Source organism: Mesoplodon mirus, assembly GCF_964341445.2.
Source record: "Mesoplodon mirus genome assembly, chromosome: 3".
Lineage (NCBI taxonomy): Eukaryota > Metazoa > Chordata > Mammalia > Artiodactyla > Ziphiidae > Mesoplodon > Mesoplodon mirus.
In genome coordinates this window covers 60,994,767-61,008,378 of record NC_138978.1, presented here as the reverse complement: position 1 = coordinate 61,008,378, position 13,612 = coordinate 60,994,767, and positions in this window count along the sequence as shown.

Sequence of the window (13,612 nt, the reverse complement as noted above, 5' to 3'; positions counted from 1 at the left end):
TCTGTACCATTCTTCTAGGTTCCACATATATGTGTTATTATACAATATTTGTTTTTCTCTTTCTGACTTACTTTACTCTGTATGACAGTCTCTAGATCCATCCACATCTCCACAAATGACCCAATTTCTTTTCTTTTTTTCCTTTTCTTAAATTTATTTATTTATTTATTTATTTATGGCTGTGTTGGGTCTTCATTGCTGTGCACAGGCTTTCTCTAGTTGTGGTGAGCAAGGGTTACATTTCGTTGCAGTGTGCGGGCTTCTCATTCCAGTGGCTTCTCTTGTTTCAGAGCATGGGCTCTAGGGGCATGGGCTTCAGTAGTTGTGGCTTGTGGGCTTCAGTAGTTGTGGCTCACGGGCTCTAGAGCGCAGGCTCAGTAGTTGTGGTACACGGGCTTAGTTGCTCTGCAGCATGTGGGATCTTCCAGGACCAGGGCTCGAACTCGTGTCCCCTGCATTGGCAGGCGGATTCTTAACCACTGCACCACAAGGGAAGCCCTCGTTCCTTTTTATGGCTGAGTAATATTCCATGGTATATATGTACCACATCTTCTTTATCCATTTGTCTGTCAATGGGCATTTAGGTTGCTTCCATGACCTGGCTATTGTAAATAGTGCTGCAATGAACATTGGAGAGCATGTGTCTTTTTGAATTATGGTTTTCTCTGAGTATATGCCCAGCAGTGGGATTGCTGGATCATATAGTAATTCTATTTTTAGATTTTTAAGGAACCTCCATACTGTTCTCCATAGTGGCTGTATCAATTTACATTCCCACCAACAGTGCAAGAGGGTTCCCTTTTCTCCACACCCTCTCCAGCATTTGTTGTTTGTAGATTTTCTGATGACACCCATTCTACCTGGTGTGAGGTGATACCTCATTGTAGTTTTGATTTGCATTTCTCTAATAATTAGTGATGTTGAGCAGCTTTTCATGTGCTCCTTGGCCATCTGTATGTCTTCTTTGGAGAAATGTCTATTTAGGTCTTCTGCCCATTTTTGGATTGGGTTGTTTGTTTTTTTTAATATTGAGCTGCATGAACTGTTTATATATATTTGGAGACTAATCCTTTGTTCATTGATTTGCTTGCAAATATTTTCTCCCATTCAGAGGGTTCTCTTTTCATCTTGTTTATGATTTCCTTTGCTGTGCAAAAGTTTTGAGGTTTCATTAGGTCCCATTTGTTTATTTTTGTTTTTATTTCCATTACTCTAGGAGGTGGATCAAAAAAGATCTGGAAACAGAAACTTTAAGTGACACAATAGACCAGAGAGATTTAATTGATATTTATAGGACATTCCATCCCAAAATGACAGAATACACTTTCTTCTTAAGTGCTCATGGAACATTGTCCAGGATAGATCACATCTTGGGTCACAAACCAAGCCTCAGTAAATTTAAGAAAATTGAAATCATATGAAGCATCTTTTCTGACCATAATGCTATGAGATTAGAAATCAATTACTGGGAAAAAATGTAAAAAACACAAACACATGGAGGCTAAACAATACATTACTAAATAACCAAGAGATCACTGAAGAAATCAAAGAGAAAATCAAAAAATACATAGAGACAAATGACAATGAAAACAGGATGATCCAAAACCTATGGGCTGCAGTAAAAGAAGTTCTAAGAGGGAAGTTTATAGCTATACAAGCCTACCTCAAGAAACAAGAAAAATCTCAAATAAACAATATAACATTACACTTAAAGGAACTAGAGAAAGAAGAACAAACAAAACTCAAAGTTAGCAGAAGGAAAGAAATCATAAAGAGCAGAACTGAAATAAATGAAAAAGAAACAAAGAAAACAATAGTAAAGATCAATACAACTAAAAGCTGGTTCTTTGAGAAGATAAACAAAATTGATAAACCATTAGGCAGACTCATCAAGAAAAAGAGGGAGAGGACTCAAATCAATAAAATTAGAAATAAAAAAGGAGAAGTTACAACAGACACCACAGAAATACAAAGCATCCTAAGAGACTCCTACAAGCAACTTTATGCCAGTAAAATAGACAACCTGGAAGAAATGGACAAATTCTTAGAAAGGTATAACCTTCCAAGGCTGAACCAGGAAGAAAGAGAAAATATAACAGACCAATCACACAGAATGAAATTGAAATTGTGATTAAAAATCTTCCAACAAAAAAAAGTCCAGGACCAGATGCCTTCACAGGTGAATTCTATCAAACATTTAGAGAAGAGCTAACACCCATCCTTCTCAAACTCTTCCAAAAAATTGCAGAGGAAGGAACACTCCCAAACTCATTCTATGAGGCCACCATCACCGTGATACCAAAACCAGACAAAGATACTACAAAAAAAGAAAATTACAGACCAATATCACTGATGAATATAGATGCAAAAATCCTCAACAAAATACTAGCAAACAGAATCCAACAACACATTAAAAGGATCATACACCATGATCAAGTGAGATTTATCCCAGGGATGCAAGGACTCTTCAATATACACAAATCAATCAATATGATACATCATATTAACAAACTGAAGAATAAAAACCATATGATCATCTCAATAGATGCAGAAAAAGCTTTTGACAAAATTCAACACCCATTTATGATAAAAACTCTCCAGAAAGTGGGCACAGAGGGAACCTACCTCAACAAAATAAAGGCCATATTTGACAAGCCCACAGCAAACATCATTCTGAATAGTGAAAAATTGAAAGCATTTCCTCTAAGATCAGGAACAAGACAAGGATGTCCATTCTCACCATATTACTCAACATAGTTTTGGTAGTCCTAGCCACAGCAATCAGAGAAGGAAAAGAAATAAAAGGAATACAAATTGGAAATGAAGAGGTTAAACTGTCACTGTTTGCAGATGACATGATACTATACATAGAAAATCCTAAAGATGCCACCAGAAAACTACTAGAGCTAATCAATGAATTTGGTAATGTAGCAGAATACAAAATTAATGCACAGAAATCTCTTGCATTCCTATATACTAATGATGAAAAATCTGAAAGAGAAATTAAGGAAACATTCTCATTTACCATTGCAACAAAAAGAATAAAATACCTAGGAATAAACCTACCTAGGGAGACAAAAGACCTGTATGCAGAAAACTATAAGACACTGATGAAAGAAATTAAAGATGATACCAACAGGTGGAGAGGTATACCATGTTCTTGGATTGAAAGAATCAATACTGTGAAAATGACTATACTACCCAAAGCAATCTACAGATTCAGTGCAATCCTTATCAAATTACTAATGGCAATTTTTATGGAACTAGAACAAAAATCTTAAAATTTGTATGGAGAAACAAAAGATTCCAAATCGCCAAAGCAGTCTTGAGGGGAAAAAAAGGAGGTGGAGGGATCAGACTCCCTGACTTCAGACTACACTACAAAGCTACAGTAATGAAGAAAATATGGTACTGGCACAAAAACAGAAACATAGATCAATGGAACAAGATAGAAAGCCCAGAGATAAACCCACACACCTATGGTAGACCAATGTGTGACAAAGGGGCAAGGATATACAATGGAGAAAAGACAGTCTCTTCAATAAATGGTGCTGGGAAAACTGGACAGCTACGTATAAAAGAATGAAATTAGAACACTCCCTAACACCAAACACAAAAATAAACTCAAAATGGATTAGAGACCTAAATGTAAGACCAGACACTATAAAACTCTTAGAGGAAAACGTAGGAAGAACACTATTTGACATAAATCACAGCAAGATCTTTTTTGAATTACCTCCTAGAGTAATGGAAATAAAAATAAAAATAAACAAATGGAACCTAATGAAACCTAAAATTTTTGAACAGCAAAGGAAACTACAAACAAGATGAAAAGACAACCCTCAGAATGGGAGAAAATATTTGCAAATGAATCAATGGACAAAGGATTAATCTCCACATATATAAACAGCTCATGCAGCCCAATATCAAAAAAACAAAAAACCCCATCCAAAAATGTGCAGAAGACCTAAATAGACATTTCTCCAAAGAAGACATACAGATGGCCAAAGAGCACATGAAAAGCTGCTCAACATCACTAATTATTAGAGAAATGCAAATCAAAACTACAATGAGGTATCACCTCACACCAGGTAGAATGGGTGTCATCAGAAAATCTACAAACAACAAATGCTGGAGAGGGTGTGGAGAAAAGGGAACCCTCTTGCACTGTTGGTGGGAATGTAAATTGATACAGCCACTATGGAGAACAGTATGGAGGTTCCTTAAAAATCTAAAAATAGAATTACTATATGATCCAGCAATCCCACTGCTGGGCATATACTCAGAGAAAACCATAATTCAAAAAGACACATGCTCTCCAATGTTCATTGCAGCACTATTTACAATAGCCAGGTCATGGAAGCAACCTAAATGCCCATTGACAGACAAATGGATAAAGAAGATGTGGTACATATATACAATGGAATAGTACTCAGCAATAAAGAGGAACGAAATTGGGTCATTTTTTGAGACTTGGATGGGTCTAGAGACTGTCATACAGAGTGAAGTAAGTCAGAAAGAGGAAAACAAATATTGTATATTAACACATACATGTGCAACCTAGAAAAAATGGGACAGATGAATCGGTTTGCAGGGCAGCAATTGAGACACAGATGTAGAGAACAAGCATATGGGCACCAAGGTGGGAAAGTGGCGGTGGGGTGGTGGTGGTGGTGTGATGAATTGGGTGATTGGGATTGACATGTATACACTGATGTGTATAAAATTGATGAGTAATAAGAACTTGCTGTATAAAAAAATAAATAAAATAAAATTCAAAAAAGAAAAACTTCTGTTTCCTTATTTATTTTCATTTTGGATGATGTGTCCATTGGTGTAAGTGAGGTGCTAAAATCCCCCACTATTTTTGTGTTACTGTTGACTTCCTCTTTTTAGGTGTTAGCAGTTGCCTTATGTATTGAGGTGCTCCTATGTTGGGTTGATATATATTTATAATTGTTATATGTCCTTGAATTGATCCGTTGATAATTATGTAGTGTCCTTCCTTGTCTCTTGTAACATTCTTTATTTTAAAGTCTATTTTATCTGATATTAGTATTGCCACTCCAGCTTTCTTTTGATTTCAGTTTGCATGGAATATCTTTTTCCATCCCCTCACTTTCAGTCTGTATGTGTCCCTAGGTGTGAAGTGTGTCTCTTGTAGAGAGCATATATATGGGTCATGTTTTTGTATCCATTCAACAAACCAGTGTCTTTTTGTTGGAGCATTTAATCTATTCACATTTAAGGTAATTATCGGTATGTATGTTCCTATTACCATTTTCTTAATTCTTTTGAGTTTGTTTTTGTAGGTCCTTTTCTTCTCTTTTGTTTCCCACTTAGAGAAGTTCCTTTAACATTTGCTGTAGAGCTGGTTTGGTGGTGCTGAATTCTCTTAGCTTTTGCTTCTCTGTAAAACTTTTGATTTCTCCATCAAATCGTAATGAGATCCTTGCCGGGTAGAATAATCTTGGTTGTAGGTTCTTCCCTTTCATCTAGAAGTATATCATGTCTCCCCCTTCTGGCTTGTAGAATTTCTGCTGAGAAATCAGCTGTTAACCTTATGGGAGTTCCCTTGTATGTTGTTTGTCATTTTTCCCTTGCTGTGTTCAATAATTTTTCTTTGTCTTTAATTTTTGCCAATTTGATTACTATGTGTCTTGGCCTGTTTCTCCTTGGGTTTATCCTGTATGGGACTCACTGCACTTCCTTGACTTGGGTGGCTATTTCCTTTCCCATGTTAGGGAAGTTTTCAACTATAATCTCTTCAAATATTTTCTCAGGTCGTTTCTCATCTCCTTCTGGGACCCCTATAATGCGAATGTTGTTGCATTTAATGGTGTCCCACAGGTCTCTTAGGGTGTCTTCATTTCTTTTCATTCTTTTTTCTTTATTCTGTTCCACAGCAGTGAATTCCACCATTCTGTCTTCCAGGTCACTTATCCATTCTTCTTCCTCAGTTATTCTGCTATTGATTCCTTCTAGTGTAGTTTTCATTTTAGTTATTGTATTGTTCATCTCTCTTTGTTTGTTCTTTAATTCTTCTTGGTCTTTGCTAAACATTTCTTGCATCTTCTCGATCTTTGCCTCCATTCTTTTTCCGAGACCCTGGATCATCTTCACTATCATTATTCTGAATTCTTTTTCTGGAAGGTTGCCTATCTCCACTTCATTTAGTTGTTTCTCTGTGGTTTTATCTTGTTCCTTCATCTGCTACATAGCCCTCTGCCTTTTCATCTTGTCTATCTTTCTGTGAATGGGGTTTATGTTCCACGGGCTGCAGAATTGTAGTTCTTCTTGTTTCTGCTGTCTGCCCTCTGGTGGATGAGGCTATTTAAGAGGCTTGTGCAAGTTTCCTGATCCTGTTAGTCTTTTGAAAGGAAAAATTGTACTTTTTTACTAGCTTTAAAATTTTTATTTAATTTGTTTCTTTTTTTGTCTGTAGATATCTCCCTATTTTTCTATGTAAATCTCCCTCTTATTTGTTTTGTTTATTTTGAAATGCTTTCTTAATTACTAATATTATCTATTTCCTTCCTTTTTTACTCACTAATGTGTTTAAGTCTAAATATATGTGTCTGAGTATATCTTCAGCTATGTCCATGGGTTTGATTATGAAGCATTTACCTTCTTATTATGTTCTAAATTCTTTTCAGTTTTAGTTTTTTCTTCATCTTTGACTTAAGGAATTATTTGGGAGAGTTTCATAATTTCAAAATAATACAGTTTTGTTTTCTTAGTCCCTGATTTTTGATTTGTAGGTTTAGAAGTTTATGATCACAGATTAATTTCTGTAAATTCTCTAATTTTTGGAATTTATTAAAGTTTTTCTGGGAGCCAAAACAATAAAAAAATGTCCAGGTACATAATATATAGTTGATATTGTGAGTATTGGCTGTTAATAGCTCACAGCTTTCCCCTTTTTAGAGAACTGCTATGACCAAATGGAGGTGACTCACCAAGGAGGTTATGTGCCTCTCTCTCTGTCCCCTCTTCCCCCACTCAGGGATCAGCAACAGGTAATGACTGACTTACACAGAGTACAAAGGGCCAGCCCCCTTTTGTCAAGGCAGAACTAGCAATGTGGTGCACCTCCTGCTCCAGGGCTCCAGGATGAACCAAAACTCCAGCTGAAAACACATGCTTTGCATAGCTCCTTGCTGTCCGGCTTTCCTTTCTTTATTCCTCCTCAAAACACTCCCTTAATGTTTCAGTCCCTGTTCTGGGGAAGCTAACTGTTTCAAGAGCTGTCATAAAAAACTGCCACAAGCTGGGAGCCTTAAAAAAAGCAGACATTTATTCTCTCATAGTTCTGGAGGCTAGAAGTTTGAAATCAATGTACCATCAGGACCATGCTCTTTGAAGGCTCTGGGGGAGAATATGTTCCATGTTATTCTCTCAGCTTCTAGTGTTGCTTGCAGTTCTTAGCATTTCTTGACTTGTAGACACATCACTCCAATTTCTGCCTCTGTTGTCGCATAGCTATGTTCCCCTCTCAGTATAGGGCTGTCTTGTATCTCTTTTTCTCTCCTTATGAGGACATCACTCATATAAGCTAAGGGACCACATTACTCCAATATGACCTCATCTTAACTTACATTTTAATTATATCTGTAAAGACCATATTTCCAAATAAGGTCAGGTTCACAGGTATCAGTGGTTAGGAACTTTATATATCTTTTCTGAGGACACAGTTCAACCCTAAACACTGACCTAACACATCAGATGAAAATGCGTATTCTCTATTTTAGGACATGTCCTTCTTTCTGCCTGTAACTGCTAAATCACGTTTTAAAAAAATATTATTAAAATTCTCCATATCTTGCTTATTTTTTGCCTTTTTTAAGACTCGGTAAAAGAACTTTTAAAATCTCCTATTTTAATCATGATTTATCGGGTTCTTTTATTTTTAGGAATTTTTACTTTATGTATGACTGTGACTATTGGATGCATAAAGATTTACTGTTGTTATACCCCCTTCAAGTTCTATTTCTACTATTAAACAACATTTTTCTTTGTTTTATCTAATACTTTTAAACTTGGAAATCTGCTTTTTCTTATATCAATATGGCTTTGCTTGCTGTTATTTAATATACAAAATTTGATGGTTGTTCTACCTTCTTTATGAACTGTATCCTTTGTTCTTATGAGAAATTGTGTTAGTTAGCTCAGCCTGCCGTAACAACATACCATGCACTGGGTGGCTTAAACAACAGTGATTTATTTTCTTATAGTTCTGGTGGCTAGAAGTCCCAGATCAAGGTCTGGAAGGGCTGGTTTCTGGTGAGAGCTCTCTTCCTGGCTTGCAGACTGCCATCTTTGGTCCTCATATGGCCTTTCCTCAATGTGTAGGCCTGTGGTGGTGGGGGGTGGGTGGGAATCATTCTCTTTTCCACTACTTATAAGGCCACTAATTTTATTGGATTAGAGCCTCACCCTTATGACTCCATTTAATCTTTTTTTTTCCTAATGTATTTATTTTATTTATTTATTTTTGGCTGCATTGGGTCTTTGTTGTTGTCCATGGGCTTTCTCTAGTTGCGGTGAGTGTGGGCTACTCTTCGTTGTGGTGCACGGGCTTCTCATGGCAGTGGCTTCTCTTGTTGTGGAGCATGGGCTCTAGGCACCTGGGCTTCAGGAGTTGTGGCTCGCGGGCTCTGGAGTGCAGGCTCAGTTGTTGTGGCGCACAGGCTTAGTTGCTCCGCGGCATGTGGGATCTTCCCGGACCAGAGCTTGAACCCGCATCCTCTGAATTGGCAGGCAGATTCTTAACCACCACACCACCAGGGAAGCCCTCCATTTAATCTTAATTACCTCCAATGTCCTAATCTCCAAATATAGTCACAATGGGGATTAGAACTTCAACATATGAATTTGCGAGGGGACACAATTAAGTCCATAGCAGATATCATTCCTTTTCTATTTAATGCTTTGGGCCTTGAAATTTACTTTGTCTAATATTAGTATTGACATTGCTTTTTTGCACATATTTCTGTGGTATATCTTTGACCAAAATTTCAAACTTAACTGAACTTTAACTCCTACTTTTCTTGTCTTTTGGTTTTCAGTGTGTATTCTCAAAGTCACATGTAGCTGGCTTTTATTTGTTAAACAAGCTAATTCATGTTTAATGAGTGGTACTTAATATATAGCTGATTATATTCTATACAGTCTAGTATTTATTTTAATTTTTTTGTTTGCATGACCAATTCCCCTTCCTCACTTGTTAATTTGGAAATGTTACTGTGCTTTTCCATTTCATTGCTGATTACTTTCCACTTTCTATTAGATGTACAAAAATCTTGACTTCTGTCTTTTATAATTCCAATTCCCCTCCTCCACTAAGAGAATCCTTTAGAACTAGGGCAGTCAAACCATGGCCTTCGGGTCAAATCTGCCCTACCATCTGATTTTTAAGACTCACATGCTAAGAAGTGTTTTTACTTTTTAGACAGTTGATAAAGAAATCAGAAGAAGAATAACTTTTCATGATATATGAGAATTAAATAAAATTAAACTTTCAGTTACATAAATAAAGTTTTGTTAGAACACTGCCACACTTATTTTGTTACTTATTGTCCCTGACTATTTGTGTACTTTGATGGCAGAGTTGAGTAGTTGTGACAGAGACTGCATGGTTTGCAAGGCTGACAATATTTACTGTCCAGCCCTTTACACTTTGCTGACCTATGATTAAGAACATTCTAATATCCTCTGGCTGACCCAACTCTCTAGAATGTGTCCTTTGCTTATGCTTGTAAACTGGGATACAAATAAAAAGTTTAGCTGTATTTTTAATTTTTTAGCTGTCCTACCAAAATATAGTTCTTACTATGGAATAATTTCCTCAAAGAAAAATAAAAAGATAATGTATTTTCTATAATTAATATATAGACTATTTTTCTTTATTTCCAAAATGGAATGACTCTCTAAGGTTAATATTTCTCATATGAATTTAAAAAATGATTTCTCAGCACTCTCTGCACAAATCAGTCTGGATATTCTGTCCTTTTAATGGTTAGATGATCCACCTTCATCGTTGTCTGTGGGAAGCAACAGACTTTCTTTTTTGATTATGAATGGTAAGTGTGGCTTAGTGCTTCCCATAGTGGTTATACTGGTTCTCTGCCTTGCTTAGTAGGAAAATGGCCTAGTGGGTGGGTAGAGAACCACAAGTTTCCAGTTATGTCCTGCACTAAAATAAAAATATAAAAAATTGTGCATGGTAGTTAAATTAGCAAGGAAAGAAACTGAGAAGAAATTTCAGGAAACTTTAGTCAGACACTTAGCATAGTTAAGCTTTAATAAACCTTCTGGTAGTATGTGTTCATGTATGGGAAGAAGGGAAGAGAACATGTAAATTCAAATGGACACCAAGACAGGAAAAAATAAGTAGATAAATAGTGTAAGCAAAAATATTAAAAGGGACTACGAAAGTCCTAAAGTGGGAAGCAAGACATCTGATCAGAAGAAGTATAAAAAAATAGGCAGAGGTTAACAAAAAGAGATTAAATTTGGGGATGAATGGTATTTAATAATAAATGTGGACTTGAGAAATAATTCAGTGTTTCTGACTCAAAGAAGGCAGAAACATGTGATTAAAACTTTTAAAAGAAAAAAAAGTAATCTAGGGAGTATCATGGAGAGCAGAAATTGCTAAAATATATGCTCAATTCTTTAGGAAAACAGGTTCTGCATAAAGAAGTTGGAGGTGGAGAGGGAGCTTTCCACGATGGGTCAGATGTTTTACATACACTTTCTCTTTCAGTCTTCATGGCAACAACAGAAGTAGTGATCACCCATCACTGATCAGTGATAAGTAGCAATCACTTTTACAATCATTTTTACCTTTGAGAAAACTGAGGCTGCAGACACTAGTCACTTTGCCCAAAGTCACATGGCTAGTAAGGTCTAGAACATAAAATGAGATATATGTCTGTCAAATCTGCAAGTTAAAACAAACAAACAAACAAGCAAGCAAACAATCAAACAAACCTATATCACATTGCTGCTCAAAAGAAACGAATTCAGAAGAGAACTGAGGTGGAATGCAGCTGGAGGAATGTTTGGCACATTTGGCCCCAGGCACCACTTCCAGTGTTTGTGAAAGCAACATATTGGTGGGGCTGAGATCTGGATTGCAGGAGGTGGAAGTGAGAGCAGCAGAGAAAGTCAGAGGCAGTGGGGCAGGCCACTTATTTAAGAATTTCAGGAGCAAAAAGCACAGTAAATTATCAATACTATTTAATATTGAGTTTTCTTTTTTTTTTTTTTTTTTGTGGTACGCGGGGCTTTCACTGTTGTGGCCTCTCCCGTTGCGGAGCACAGGCTCCAGATGCGCAGGCTCATCAGCCATGGCCCACGGGCCCAGCTGCTCCGCGGCACGTGGGATCCTCCCAGACCGGGGCACGAACCCGTGTTCCCTGCATCGGCAAGCGGACTTCTCAACCACTGCGCCACCAGGGAAGCCCCAGATATTGAGTTTTCTTAATCATTTTTTGATAATATCTAGAAAGATAGGTCAAGTCATGGTTCCAGAAGGAAAGTGTTCACTCTCTAAAATGGCTAGATTTAAAAGTTCTGATTTCTCAACTGTTGTTTTGTAAACTAACCCACGTACTGGATAATTCCCAAGAGTTTCTAAAAAATCAATGAGCTGAGATAGCTCAATTTCCCGACACGTAATCTGTAAGGGCCTTTTATTATGTGTTTTCTTTAAGGTTGTTTTACTAAGGATGACATCAGACGATAGCACTGACCCTTCTATTTAAGGTGCTGATGTATTTAGGACTGAACCTTTATATTTCTTGTGACGTATGACAACAGAAACCAATCATATAGAATTTTTTTTTAATGAAGGAAAAAAAGAAGGTATCATTTAATTTTGATTTTGGGAAAAATTTCTCTATTGATTTAGGTGAAGGTTTCCTGCTGACATTCCTAGAGTTAACTGAATTTTCAGTAATTTGCTACTAGTACTGACTATACTTGCTGAAGCTGCTGCTAATGAATATTTTATAAAGCAGGAGGAAGATATTAGGTCTCAATTTGGATGTCTGCCAAGTCTAAATTTCTCACCTTGATGTTGTAACTCAGCTCCAGTCCCACTTTTTCAGTTGCCTGAGGCAATCTCCAACTGAATGTCCCATTATTAACTTAAATTCAACAAGTGCAAAATCAAGCTTAGTATTTTAGTCTTCAAATTCTTCCTGCTGACTTTATTTTTGCTAGGAGGACCATTGATCTGGTTACTCAGACTCAGACTTTCAACTGCAATCATAGGAGCTGTAATCATAGGGCTTCCTTTTAGGCATGGTGCTGTGAAGAGCTTAGCTAACATATGGATTTAATTCTCACCAAAACCCTGTGAGGTAGGTACCAGAACTATCATTACTGTACTTTAAGATGGGGAAGCTGCAGCTTAGTGGGGTTGATGATTTATTTAAGATCACTTAACTAGTGACTGGGATGGAAGGACTCAGACCTGAGGCTGCAAACATCAGAGCTTGAAACTTTCAACCACCTTTTCACTTTGCCTTAATTACCTCTGACTCCTTCCTCTTTGCCTGATTATGTAGACGTTGTCCTTAAAATGTTCATACAACTGTCTTCTCCTTTCCATTTCAATGGCACCGCTGAGTTCAGCCCCTCATTACCTGTCACCTCTCCTAAGTGGTCTTCCTGCTCTTTACTGATGTATTCATCTTCTTAAAGAGTCAGTTCATGTATACTATCAGCCTAATGAAAAGCCTTTGTTGGCTACCCATGGTCTGAGTGTCATTTTCGTACTCAGACATTCAGGTTACCAATCTTAGTTCCAACCACTTATCTTCATGAACACTGTGTTTTATCCAGTCTAGACTTCTTCTTGTATTCTGAACTTCTGTGTCTGTTGAAATTCTACTTGTCAGCTTCATAGTATAGATAAGTGCTTCTTCCTTCATGAAGCCTTCCCTGATTCCCTTAATTATATAAAGATATTCTGGACTTTTCTTAAGAAAACATATTCTAGCCTGTACCATGGTCACTTGTATACTTATCACCCCTATAGGTTCCTAGGTCTTCTAGGGTTGAACTCTGTGTCCTACTACCTTTTTGGTTGGTAATTATGCAGCATAGTACTATCAATGCTTGTGATTCTTTCTTGAAAAGTTAAGATATATTACATTTTATTCTTAGGTGTTGTCAGGATATGTGGTCCATATATTCAAGATGTTTTCAATCTAGTAAGGGAAACAAAGCTATTATTCAAAACTCAGCTAGAGAAGAATCAGGGGCTCAGCCATGAGGGTGATGAAAGGAGAGAGGATGGGAGGGGAGAAATGAATGGAGAAAGATTTAGAGAAAAGGTGACACCTGAGTTGAATGCTGAAAATTGAAGGAAGCTGTTATAAGTGCAAGGAGGGTGTTCTGAACTAGGCACAAGCATGAGTCACGCTGTGAGATAGGGATGGCTTTTTAGGGACATCTATTGAGAAGAAAAAACACCAGGAAAGTTCAGTGGGTTTCAAAGTAAAACAATTCCCTCAAATTTAGTGTCATTTCTTTTTTTAAAAAATATTTATTTTAAAATTGAGATATAATTGACAGAACATTGTATAATTTTAAGGTA